The sequence below is a fragment of the Cynocephalus volans genome, chromosome 7, assembly GCF_027409185.1.
Source record: "Cynocephalus volans isolate mCynVol1 chromosome 7, mCynVol1.pri, whole genome shotgun sequence".
Lineage (NCBI taxonomy): Eukaryota > Metazoa > Chordata > Mammalia > Dermoptera > Cynocephalidae > Cynocephalus > Cynocephalus volans.
The window spans coordinates 43,205,194-43,217,748 of NC_084466.1; positions in this window are offsets into that span (position 1 = coordinate 43,205,194).

The following is a 12,555-nucleotide window of genomic DNA, read 5'->3' on the forward strand; positions in this document are numbered from 1 at the left end:
AAAATATAGGTAATAAGTAGTCAAAACACATAACTGCCTACTTATTTTAAGACATTTGACTGTTCCGTATGCTTTGAGATCTTTGTCATGTGCTGCAAGATCACCTGTAATTCGTATAGCTCACTATTGCATTGTGTGGTGGAATTACTATATAATGGCTTGCTACTCCACACGTCTTCCCAAGTCTGTAGTCAGTGACTTCATGATGATATTTTGAAATCAGCTGTGGCAGAAGTATTTACTCCATGAAAATGAGCAAAAACTACGTATCATAGCTTGATACATTACTTTGGGATTATCTAGGTTTATGAAAATGGAGAAAATTTTAATCATGAAGATTAGAATTAAATGTGTGTCATATCTGTAGTAGTTATATTGTATCACGATAAATTTCTCAGAGAATTTTACCCAGAGCCAAATAAAAGCAATTACTTTGCTGTTCAGATTAATTTTAATTTATTATAATATGAGACAATAATGAACAAGGGGAATATGTAATTTCTCCAGCTGTGTTGATTGGCTTGAACAACTGCCTACCCACTCATTTGCTTTGTAAACCTATGCAGCTAGTTTTAGGAATCTGACTAAAGCATCTGCTTTAAAATTCAAATCATTTTTCTTGGTCAACTTAGTTTTTTTTTTTTGTGGGCATCTACTTCACTCATTTTAACCAATTAGATTTTCATATCCATATCCTAAGGCAGAAACAATCTAAAAATTTTAAAAAAATAATAAAAAAATTGTAATATGAATTCTATATCAATTCCACACACCTGGATATATTTCTTCTCATCGAGATCAGCAATGAGGGGAGGGGGGAAAAAGGGAGGGTGAGGGGAGAGGGGAGAGATTGGATTAGGGGTATGAAGAGTAAGTATGATTTATAACAACAAATATGCTAATAATTATAATAATAATAGTAAAATGAACAAATGCAAATATAACATGCATATATCCTATTTTTTTCATTCTCAGAGTAGTAGATCTCACTGAACATTAAAATGCTTAATTGAAGTAAACAAAATAAGAGATATTTCAAGGATTAGCTAAGTCATTTAGCTAATGTAGGCCTTGGAATGAAGCTGAGAGGAAAATAAGCTGAGGGCTTCACTGGGAAGATTTTGAAAAATTGAGAGGTGGAGAAGATAAAAGTACATAATTCTACAAAGTTCTGTCTTTCACATGACCATTTTTTCCCCTAATGCAATGGGCCAGGCATAGATATAAACTTATGAATATTAATGGAAAAAAGATATGAATGCCCCAAGTACAATACGGAATACCGTATTTTAGGGTGAGTCATTTCACCCATGGAGCCAAATTAGAGCTAACGGTAATGTGGTTCCATTACCAAGTGTCAAGGACATCATCACAGCACTGCCTTGTGGATGGTGCTAAGTAGAAGTGTTAGTGAGGCTCCTGCTGTTACTGGCTCTGTATAAAAACAGTCTGTGTAGAGCTTGGATAACTGAAACAGGTAATAAATGAAATAAAAGGAGACAGTCTCCTGAACTTTTCTCACGGTGGATTGCTACTTGTGGGATTAATTTTTTTTCTTTCACACAATTCTAAAGTTGAAACCAACATGTTTCAGAGTTTATATCTTATTCTTGTTAGATTGTAAACCTTTGAGTCTCATTTTTTTGTGGTAATCTCCTATCACATTGCTTTGATCGGGCATTAAGCTTATTACACGTCCTGGTTGCTAGAGCAACTGTCAGAAGCAGCTCAAGTTCTCAAGCATTAAAAAGAAATCCTCAGGACAAGAGTTGGTTTTGGTGCTCACTTATTGCCAAGAATCAAAGGTTTCAATTTATTTTTGTTATTTGTGCATTTCTTAACTTTATGCTAATTCCACTGGATTTCAAAGTATGTTTTAAAATTTTAAAATATGTTCTAAAATATTATATTATACATTTTAGTTGTGGTGGTGGAAGGTCATTCAGCTTACCTGCACTGAAATGCCGGAAATGGAAGAGAGGAACCTGTTTTTATTGTTCAATTCATCTAAATATCATTAATCAGCTTTAATAGTTTTTTTATTGATACATAGTTGATTTGTACATATTTGTGGGGTACAGAATTGGATATCAATACCTGTGTGCAATATGTGATGTTCAAATCAGGATAATTAGTATATTCAACATCATACAATGTAACAGGTTTTTGTGGCCCTTTACCAATTCATCCCTTATTCCCCTCCACCTTCCCCTTTCCCACCTCTGGTAACTTCAGTTCTGTTTTCTCTTTCTGAAAATTCCACATATTATTTTGATTGTTTTATCTTTCTTTCTTTCTAAAATATATTTGCTTATTTATTTTAGCTCCAACTTATAAGTGAGGACATGGAATATTTCTCTTCTTGTGCCTGGCTTATTTCACTTAATATAATTTTCTCTGAGCTCATCTATGTAGCTGTGAATGGCAGTATTTTATTCTTTTTTATGCAGAGTAGTATTCCATCTTGTAAATATACCATATTTTACTTACCCAGTCATCTAGCAATGGACATTTATGTTGGTTCTTACTCTTGGTTATTGTATGTAGAGCTGAAATAAACATGGGAGTGCAGATATACCTTTGAAATGATGATTTCCATTCCTCTGGGTATATACCCAGTGGTGGAATTGCTGGATCCTATGGTAGTTCTACCTGTAGTTGTTTTAAGAACCTCCATACTATTTTCCATAATGGCTGCACCAATATATGGTACCCGTTGTAGAAGAGTTCCTGTTGGTGAAAGTGTAATCAATACAATTCAGCAGTTCTATTTTATTAAGCTTTTCTGGTTTAATGTGTGCTGGTTTAATGTATGGGACATAGTAAGTCTTAATAAAAATGTCTGATCTATTTTGGAATAAGATTGCTATTTGCTACATAAATAGGACTATTCATCTTAAACTAATTTTTAACTAAGATATTTTAGATTAGCATTATAATTTAAACAAATACAAAAGTAATACCCAGCATAATTTTTAAACAAAATCCAGACTTAATTTTTAAACAAAATCATGTTAGTAGTAACTTCAGGACAGCTGTGGGTAGTCTTGGACCAACAGCATTCTCCCCTTCTTTTTGCTTGTAGTTCTCAAGAATAACTGTAGAATGTGTCTGGACTGCAATACAGAGAGATCTCAATAGCCTGAGATAGGGAGGAACAGCCTAAAACAGCCTTGGCTTCGTTCCCCTTCCTGCTGGAAGTAGGGTCTCCATAAAAGCTGAAGCCCAGTTGTTTATGTTGCCCTTAAGACATGTAACCCAGGGTGGGCTGACTTTCAATGTCCCTCAGCTGTAGTGAAATTGGGGCACATGCAGTGGACACTCCATGCACCTTGGGAAAGCTTTCTTGAGCCTTGGGGGACCAGCTATCAATGAATGTTAGGCATCGTTTGTCTCTTGTTGCCTATCTGTAATTAATAAATCTGCTTCGTATTACTTGTTGCGCATGAGTGTGTTCTGTCTCACCAAACTCGGGCAAGTTGGTAACTAGTACACAGTGAGCCTGCTCCACTGTAACAAGGCTTTTTAGCAACCAGATATAGTGAGAATCTAGAAGAGATTCGATATATAAACATAGTTATAGATATTTGTGGTTCTCAACTGGAGGCAGTTTTGCCTCCTGGGGACATTTGTTAATGTCTGGAAACATTTTTGGTTATAAAAACTGCCTTGAACGTGCTACCATCATTTAGCAGGTAGAGTCACAGACACTGCTAAACATCTTGTGATGCACATGAAGGTAGTTCCTTCTACACCTCCACATACACAGCAACAGGGAATTATCCACTCCAGAATGCCAGTATCACTGAGGTTCAGAAATTCTAGCATATGGGCCAAGCCCGTGGCGCACTCGGGAGAGTGCGGCGCTGGGAGCGCGGCGACGCTCCCGCCGCGGGTTCGGATCCTATATAGGACTGGCGGGTGCACTCACTGGCTGAGTGCTGGTCACGAAAAAGACAAAAAAAAAAAAAAAAAAAAAGAAATTCTAGCATAGATCCGTATGATGTTATAGACAATGTTAATGATGCTGGGAAAAGTAGAGAGGAGGTGGTCAGACGAGGTTGAAGCACTATGGAAAAACATGAGATAAAGGGAGATAGATGGGATAAAAATTTGTGGTTGGAGAAGAAGCAATCTTAGCAATTCTAAGGAAGAACTTTAAGAAACAAGCAAAAAAAGAGATAGCAAAACTACAGAAATCATCTAATCAGCCCCAAAGGCATAGACAGTGAAATCAGACAGATAACACGAACAGCAGGAAATATGATCTAGAGGGATGAAACCTACATAAGATATAAACTTCTAACAAAGCAGTTTTGTTTTCATCTTTCGAAGGCATTTTTCACTCCAAATTTCAAGTTCTTAGAGAAAAGGCTGTTAAATAAATTGTCTAAAACCTGCACATATATAAGAAAGAAAGCCAAGTTCAGAGCAACAAACATTCATTAAATGCTTTCTCTATCAAATTTAAGCAATAAATGGTTATCTCCAGCCCAAATATAATCAGTTTATTTTTCTCCCCCTCAGCCCCCAAAATAGGTTGTTCAGCATTTTATTTCATTACAGGGTATGTTAGTCTGTCTTGAAAATTCCTTCAAAACTTTGTTTGGAGTCATCTAACAGATTTGGTAAGAATATTTTTATACATTACTTCTTTCTTCTAAGCAGAAAATGAGCACTAGAATTTACAGTGATAAGAATGAACTTACCTATAGTCTGTCTGTAACTCTAGCCTTTTCTTATCTGAAATTAAAATGTATTTTGATAATTCTGTGTTTTGTAAACTGAAGGCTAACTCTCTGTACAAATAATATGTACTTTTCAAGACTGTATTTATGAATCAATGATTTGAATTTAATATAATTCTAGTCTAAATTACTTTGTAGAAATGTAATTGCTTCCTACTTTAAATAGCTTACTTCTTATATGTGGCATAAATGTCAGCTCATGAAAATATCCTCTTACATGCAAAAGAAGATATAAAGGGTCATCCTGATCTAGGCTCAATGTGAGAAATAAATTGTCCTTGTCATTAATGCTGATACTGCAGTGGTAATTACCACATAACATCTAGTGAAATTATAGTTTGACTACAATTTCCTACCGAGTTGATTACCAACTGGTCTCACTGCTTTGTACTTGGTTAAAATAGTAGCAATATTTGGAGAAAACAGAAAATAGCTTGTTTTCATTTAAGGACACATGGAAGACTCAATCCCTGAGTTCTGTGAATTGGATGGTCCTCCAAAGCTTATAATACTTTGTGAAATACTATGATAGTGAATAAGGCATTCCATGAGTCCATAAATGGTAGTTTTGGCAAAAGCATTTCGTGGTGGGAAAGCAAATCCACATCTTACGAAATGAATGTATTTGTACGTGAAAAGTACATTTGTTTGGGGGAGCCAGGGCCATTCCACATGCTGTGGATTAGATATCCCCCCAAAGCCCAATGAGACTTAATCCTCACTGTGACTGCATTAAAAGGATGGGAAATCCTATTATTCTAATTGATAAATGGGGCCTTGAAGAGGTGGCTAGATTGTAAAGACCATGCCCTAGTGAGTGGATTAATCTATTGATGATTTAATGGTGATCAAGAGCATGGTTCTGAGGGCTTTAAAAGGATAGTACATGAGAAGCTCTCTCTCTCTCTGCTTCTGCCATATTCACCACGTGACACCCTGCTTTGCTATAAAGTCACCACCAGGAAAAGGCCCTCAGCAGATATGTTCCCAGGACTTTGGTCTTTCCAGTTTCCTCTGAAACTGTAAGAATTAATTACTGTTTCTTTACAAATTATCTAGCTTCAGGTATTTTGTTATAAGCAACAGAAATGGACTAATACAATGGAAAACAAAACCAGAAATATACTCCCATCCTGAAATTTAACATCATGAAAGTATTAATATATAAATGTGAAAACTATGGTTTCATAATATACATACTATTAAATGTGTAAATAATAACTTAATTAGATGAGGATTTCTAATTAAGTTTGCACAAGAAATAATATATATTTGAAGAATATATTTGTCCTCATTGGTGCATTTTCTTATATTACTGCTTGTTAAATGTTTGCTCATATGTTTTTTTAATTACACATAAAGCTTAATGCATTTTGTATTTTCCTTAAAAAAAGGCAATTTTTGAAAATTATTTAAGAAATAAGCAATATAATATGTAAAATAAAAATATTGTTTATGTTTATGTTATTTTACAAGCTGAAATATTAAAAAATATTCAAATTATTAGTCATCATAGACCTTCTAAAACTACAAACATCACGTTAATTTTCTGAACAGTGGTTCACAACAATGGGCTTAAAATATTCAGTAAACCACACTGTAAATAGATGTGAGTCATCCAGACTTAGATGTTCCATTTACAGAACACAGGCAGAGTAGATTTAGCATAATTCTTAAGGGCCCTAGATTTTGGGACTGGTAAGTAAGCATGAGCTTCAACTTAAAGTTAGTAACTGCACTAGCCCCTAACAAGAGATTCAGACTGTCCTTTTGCAGTTTTTTTCCTTTATTTTATTTATTATTATTATTTTTTTTATTGAAGCGTAATTGATTATATATATTTTGGGGGTACAGTGTTGACTGCCATCACCTGTGTACAACACATTGTTCAAATCAATATTATTAACACATTCATTATTACAAATTGTAATTGTTCTTTATGCCCCTTACCCAATCTCTCTGCAACTCTCCTCTCCCTCCTTCCTCCCCCCTCGAGTAACCACAGATTTGTTCTCTCCTTTTGAAAGACCAGTGTAATTATTATGAGCTTTCCTTCCTTCCTTCTTTCCTTCTTTCCTTCCTTCCTTCCTTCCTTCCTTCCTTCCTTCCTTCCTTCCTTCCTTCCTTCCTTCCTTCCTTCCTTCCTTCCTTCCTTCCTTCCTCTCTCCCTCCCTCCCTCCCTTCCTTCCTTCCTTCTTTCTTAGCACCCACTTACGAGTAAGGATGTGGTATTTCTCTTTCTGTGTCTGGCTCATTTCACTTAACATAATTTTCTCAAAGCTCATCCATGTTGCTGCAAATGGTAGGATTTCCTTTTTGTATGGCTGAGTAGTGTTCTACTGTGTATGTGTACCATATTTTCCTTATCCAGTGGTCCACTGGTGGACATTTAGATTGGTTCTATGTTTGGGCAATTGTAAATAGAGCTACAATAAACATGGGAGAGGAAGTATTTCTCCAACATGTTGATTTTCATTCCTTTGGGTATATACCCAGAATGAGATTGCTGGTCATATGGTAGTTTGATCTTTAGGCGTTTCTGAAATCTCCAAACTGTTTTTCCATAATGGCTGTACTATTTTATAATCCCATCAACATTGTAGGAGGGTTGGCCTTTCTCCATATCCTCACCAGCATTTGTTGTTCTCTGGCGTTTTAAACACTGACCAGTCTAACGGCCTGGCATCGACTTCTCCTCTCTAACTATGAAAGTCCTAGTCTCCACCTTCATCAATGATCTTAGCTAGATCTTCTGGATAACTTGCTGCAGCTTCTACATTAGCACTTGCTTCTTCACCTTGCACTTTGACATTATGGAAATTGATTCTTTCCTTAAACCTCATGAATAAATCTCTGCTAGCTTTAAACTTCTTTTCTGCATCTTTCTTAGCTCTCTCAGTCTTCAAGGAATTAAACAGAGTTAAAGCCTTGCTCTGAATTAAGCTTTGGTAAATTAATAACATAAGGATAATATGTTAAGTATATTATGATAAATATATTATTAATTATATAATGATAGTATAATTTTTGTTTTAGTTTTTAGCTTGACTATTGTTCACTACATAAGTTATATACATAGAAGGGTTGTGCAGTGCTGAACTTGAAGGCGTACGGCATCATTAACACTGCACAGACTTGGAAATTGATGAAGACATATGCTTGAACTTAAGTGTATCACTTTCTGGCAGTATGTCATTGGCCAAGGAACTTAACCAATTTAGTCTTTAATTTCCCCCTCAATAAATAGGCCTTTTATTACTCTTTCTTTTTAGAATGAAAGATAATCAAGAACTTAGAACTTACTAAACCCTAAATAACTGGTAGCAAGTAAAATAATAAAAACAAAATACAAAAAACACGAACAAACGTCTTTAGTATTTTTATAGTTCAACAAACACTATCGATTATTTTTGAATGTGGGCTTATTACCATAATACTTTTTATTTACGGAAGTATACCAGTTGGTTTAGACAAATGCAGGTCTGTGTTTGGGTGTTATCTGTGTTAACCTCAATTATTTTTTGAAAAAATCAATACTAACCCTACTAACTAAACACTGCTGGTTTTATAATTTTCTTTCATTCCATGCTTAGGAACTATAGTAAAATTATATTTAATTTTAACTTTTTGAAAACCACTTTATTGAGTTAAAATTGAAATGCAAAAATTTTTCCATATTTAATATATGCAGCTCAACAAGTTTGGAGATAAGTACATATCCATGAAGTCAACACCACCATCAAGGACATAAACATGTATATGCAATTGTAACTTTTATTTAATTAATTTTAAAGGTCTATATGCTAAAGTCATACAATAGACAACGTGACATTTAGGCTATGAAAATTTAAATTAATGAAAATCAACTACAATGTATACTGATAAGTTAAAATAAAAAAATAAAAAAATAAAATGAAATAAATAAATTAAATATGTATTTCTATAGCAACTTGAACATCTCTTTAGAAAAATTGATCACATTTTTTATTTGATTTTATTTTTTAATTTTTATTTTTCACTGTAAATTAACAATTCATAATTGAGATATTTATGAGGTACAAAATGATGGTATAATTTATGAATATAACTTGAATTAATTAAATGAAACTAGTTAATGTATTCATCACCTGAAATACTTAACATTTTTTTGTAGTGAGAACAATTGAAATTTAAAATATGGTGATGGGGTTTGGATGTGTTGTCCCCTCCAAAACTCATGTGGAAATTTGATCTCCAATGTGGCAGTGTTGGAAACTGATTGAGTTATGGGGGTGGATCCCTCATGAATGGATTAATGCTCTCCCTCGGGCAGGGGGCATTAATGAGTGAGTTCTTGCTCTATTAGTTCCCGTGAGAGCTCATTGCTTAAAAAGACCCTGGCACCTTCTCTCCCTCTCTTACTTCCTGTCGCCATGTGATCTGCTTGTACCCACCGGCTGCCTGCCATTTTCCACCAAGAGTAGAAGCAGCCTGAGGCCCATGCCAGATGCAGCTGTTCCAGAATCGTAAGCCAAATAAACCTCTTTTCTTTATAAATTACCCAGTCTCACGTATTTCTGTTATAGCAACACAAAACGGACTAAAACAAGCAATGTCTAATGCATATATTGAGATTAAAAAAGTTTAAATATATTTCCCTAAGTGCAATAAAGTTATTAAAAAGTATTTAGGAAGCCAATGTAATTTTAAGAAGATCACCTTTGATGCTGACAGAAGAATGATTTTGGATGTATGTCAATAGAAAGCTGAGATATCAGGGAAAATGTGCCTTTAAGAGTCCAATAACACAATATAATCACCAGAATTAAGGGGATGGAGAGAAAAATGTATAAAGATGTCAGATAAGAAATATATTTTAGATGCAAAATTAATGTGTCATGCTATTAGATCAGATACATAATTTATATTTAGATAACACTCAAAAACAGTAGAATACATACTTCTTTTTGTAATACTCATAGAATATTAACCAAGATAGATCATATACTGGCCTTTAAAACAATCTGCAATAAATTTAAAAGTACTTGAATCATGAAAGTATATTTTCTGAGAATAACAGAATTGAATTAGAAAGTATCTACAAGTTTAGAATCAAACAAATTAAAAACTTAAATAAAATTATTTCACATCATTTAGAATGATAAATTTATAACTCTGGAGAGAAAAACTATATATTTCAAAAGAAAACTGTAGTATACCTGTTACTAGATTGTAGCCACATTTAATGTTTTTGAGTTTGTATTATCTATCTGTAGATTGGACTACAATTTGAATTTTTCTAGTTTTCTCTAATATCTGGCTACAACTCTTTAACTAAGAATAAGAACTGCTCTGTTTCTGAAGACTTAAAAACTGGAGCTTGATGGCTCAATGTAGATTTCAAGGGACTAGTCTTATGCCTGATGTGTGGGCCAAACAGTGCTCATCAAAAATGCCTGATGCAATAACCAGAGACATTCAGACTGCTAACCAGGATGACAAGTTGCCAGTGTCATGCTGTGGACAACTTTTCCCAAGATGTTCGGAACAAAGCTTCCTATCAAACTGAGACTCTACCACTCTTAAATTTTCCTTACTTATGCCTTCCTTTCACTTAGCAGGATGATGCTGCAGCTAAAATTTCAAAATCAGTAGCCTCTGTGGGTAACTTGCAAATTCCATTCCCTGCTTCAACCCAGTCCTAGGATGCCAGATTCCCTACTAACTGAGCAGGGAGGAGTCTATGCAGTTTCTAACATTTCTTGATGCACGTGGATAATACATCAGGTATTGAAGAGACTCATTTACAAAAAAATAAAGAAAATTAATGAGCAGGCTACTTGGTAGTGAACAGTGTATGTGGTTAAGATAGGTTGACTCCTCAACTGCCTATACAGTTTTATTTGGCTCAGTTCACGGAGACCCTGGTTAAGGAGTATACTACAAACTCTTGCTATTATCCTCCCGATAGTCATAATACAAGTCTCCCTGGTGTGCTGTATTCTCTCAAAAGTTTTAAATGTTTGTGTGCAGCCATCCATGAAACCTCAAATAGCCTCTTGTCAAGTGTTCAAACCGACAGGAGCAATAAAAACTCAAAGAAATCTGTGATTATGAGGACACCTTAACCTACGAATTGCATAAATGGCGTGCTGAGATCTGGAACTCAAAATGATGAAAACTGAGAGTAGCACTGATGCCCCAAGTTTTGCTAACACTATCACCTAGGTGAGAGCATTAGCAGAAGTGGGGAACTGTTAAGTAAAAATTATAGGAGGTCATTGTTTTGGACTATGTTTCTGTACTAAGCCCCAAAAGACAAGACTAAAAGTCAAAATCGAATCACCTCTGCTCATTACCACATCACCAAACCTAAACTTAAGTTGTGGTCTGACCTTCCGAGAAATCAGGAGTGGTAATAGCCAATTTCCCAAACAGGCCAGTTTAAACGTTCAGTAAGTATGATAATGAAGTTTCCTCTGCTCTAATCCTTCCACAAAAAGGGTAGCCTGAAGTAACCAGATGTTAAATAATCAGTTATATTTTTATTGTTTTGTCTCCTTTTCCCCACATTACAAAGAAGGTAACTTTGAGATGACCAATTAGCTTTTTATTCTTTGTGTCTGCTTTCTTTTGTATATAAACCAATCTCCTCTGCTTGACTCATTGGAACACTTATTTTATTTTATGAAATAAATTGTTGCCCGTTTCTACAATCACAATAAAGCCAATTAAGATCTTAAAAAAAAATGAAAATCCTAATTTTGAGTGTACCATAGTGGTTCATGTTGGATTTGTGTGTAATATGGTTATCTTTTGTTTCAACTTGCTTTTTCTTAGTAACAAGAGTTTAAAATTTAGAACAAGACCAAGTTTTAAAATCAAATTTATGTATATTTTGTTCTTTTTATATAGATTATTGGATTATTGTATTTTAAAATAATTATATAATGTTTTTCTCTCACAATGAAAAATATAACATTTTGAAATATTGAATATGGTCATTCTTTTCAAATATGTATCATTAAACAAGGGAATTCTTATGTCTCAGTAACAGTATATAAAGACATGCAAGCTGACCAGATTTTCAGAAAACAGCCCTAATTTACTCTAGAAAACCGCAACTTAAATTACTCTAAAACTAAGCAAATACTACTTACCATTTCTTTATTAACATCTTCATCTTCTCCCATAAATTAACATTTTATGTTGCATTTTGTGATATATTAAGATCGAACATGGCAAATTTTTGAGAATTGTCAAAATAAAACTTAAGTCAAACAAACTGAACTAAAACGTTTTTAATGTTTTAGCGTGATGATTTATATATTTTTAGAGTTGGATTTTTTGTTTGTTTGTTTTTACTCAAATGAGAAAATAAAATGTGGCTCAGAATATTTATAGTATTCCAGGAACAAAAATTAATCAAATTTTCCCCTCAATGTCCCATGCTATTTTTTGTAAAAAGGACAATCATGTGATTAAAAAAAAAAAGGATTTAATAGCTTTCTTACACAGGACAGGAAAGGTGAGTTTTATAATTTTTAAACTTATTGTAACTCTCAATATGTCATTACACCAAAGTGTGGAGGCAAGGGTGGGGAGGGTATTATTCAAATATCTGTACATGAGGTAAAATGTAGAAATACTAAAATGTGTAAAATTTGTGTGTCCCAATTGTCTTGCAGGCAGTTGCCCCTAAAGATGAGTATTTTGTCTTTCAAAAGAACTTTTGATATACATATAGGAGGGTAGCAAGTAAAAAAATGAGATTTGTTGGTAATTGTAAGGAAGACATTTATTCTACATATCTTGAGGAACAATTGCA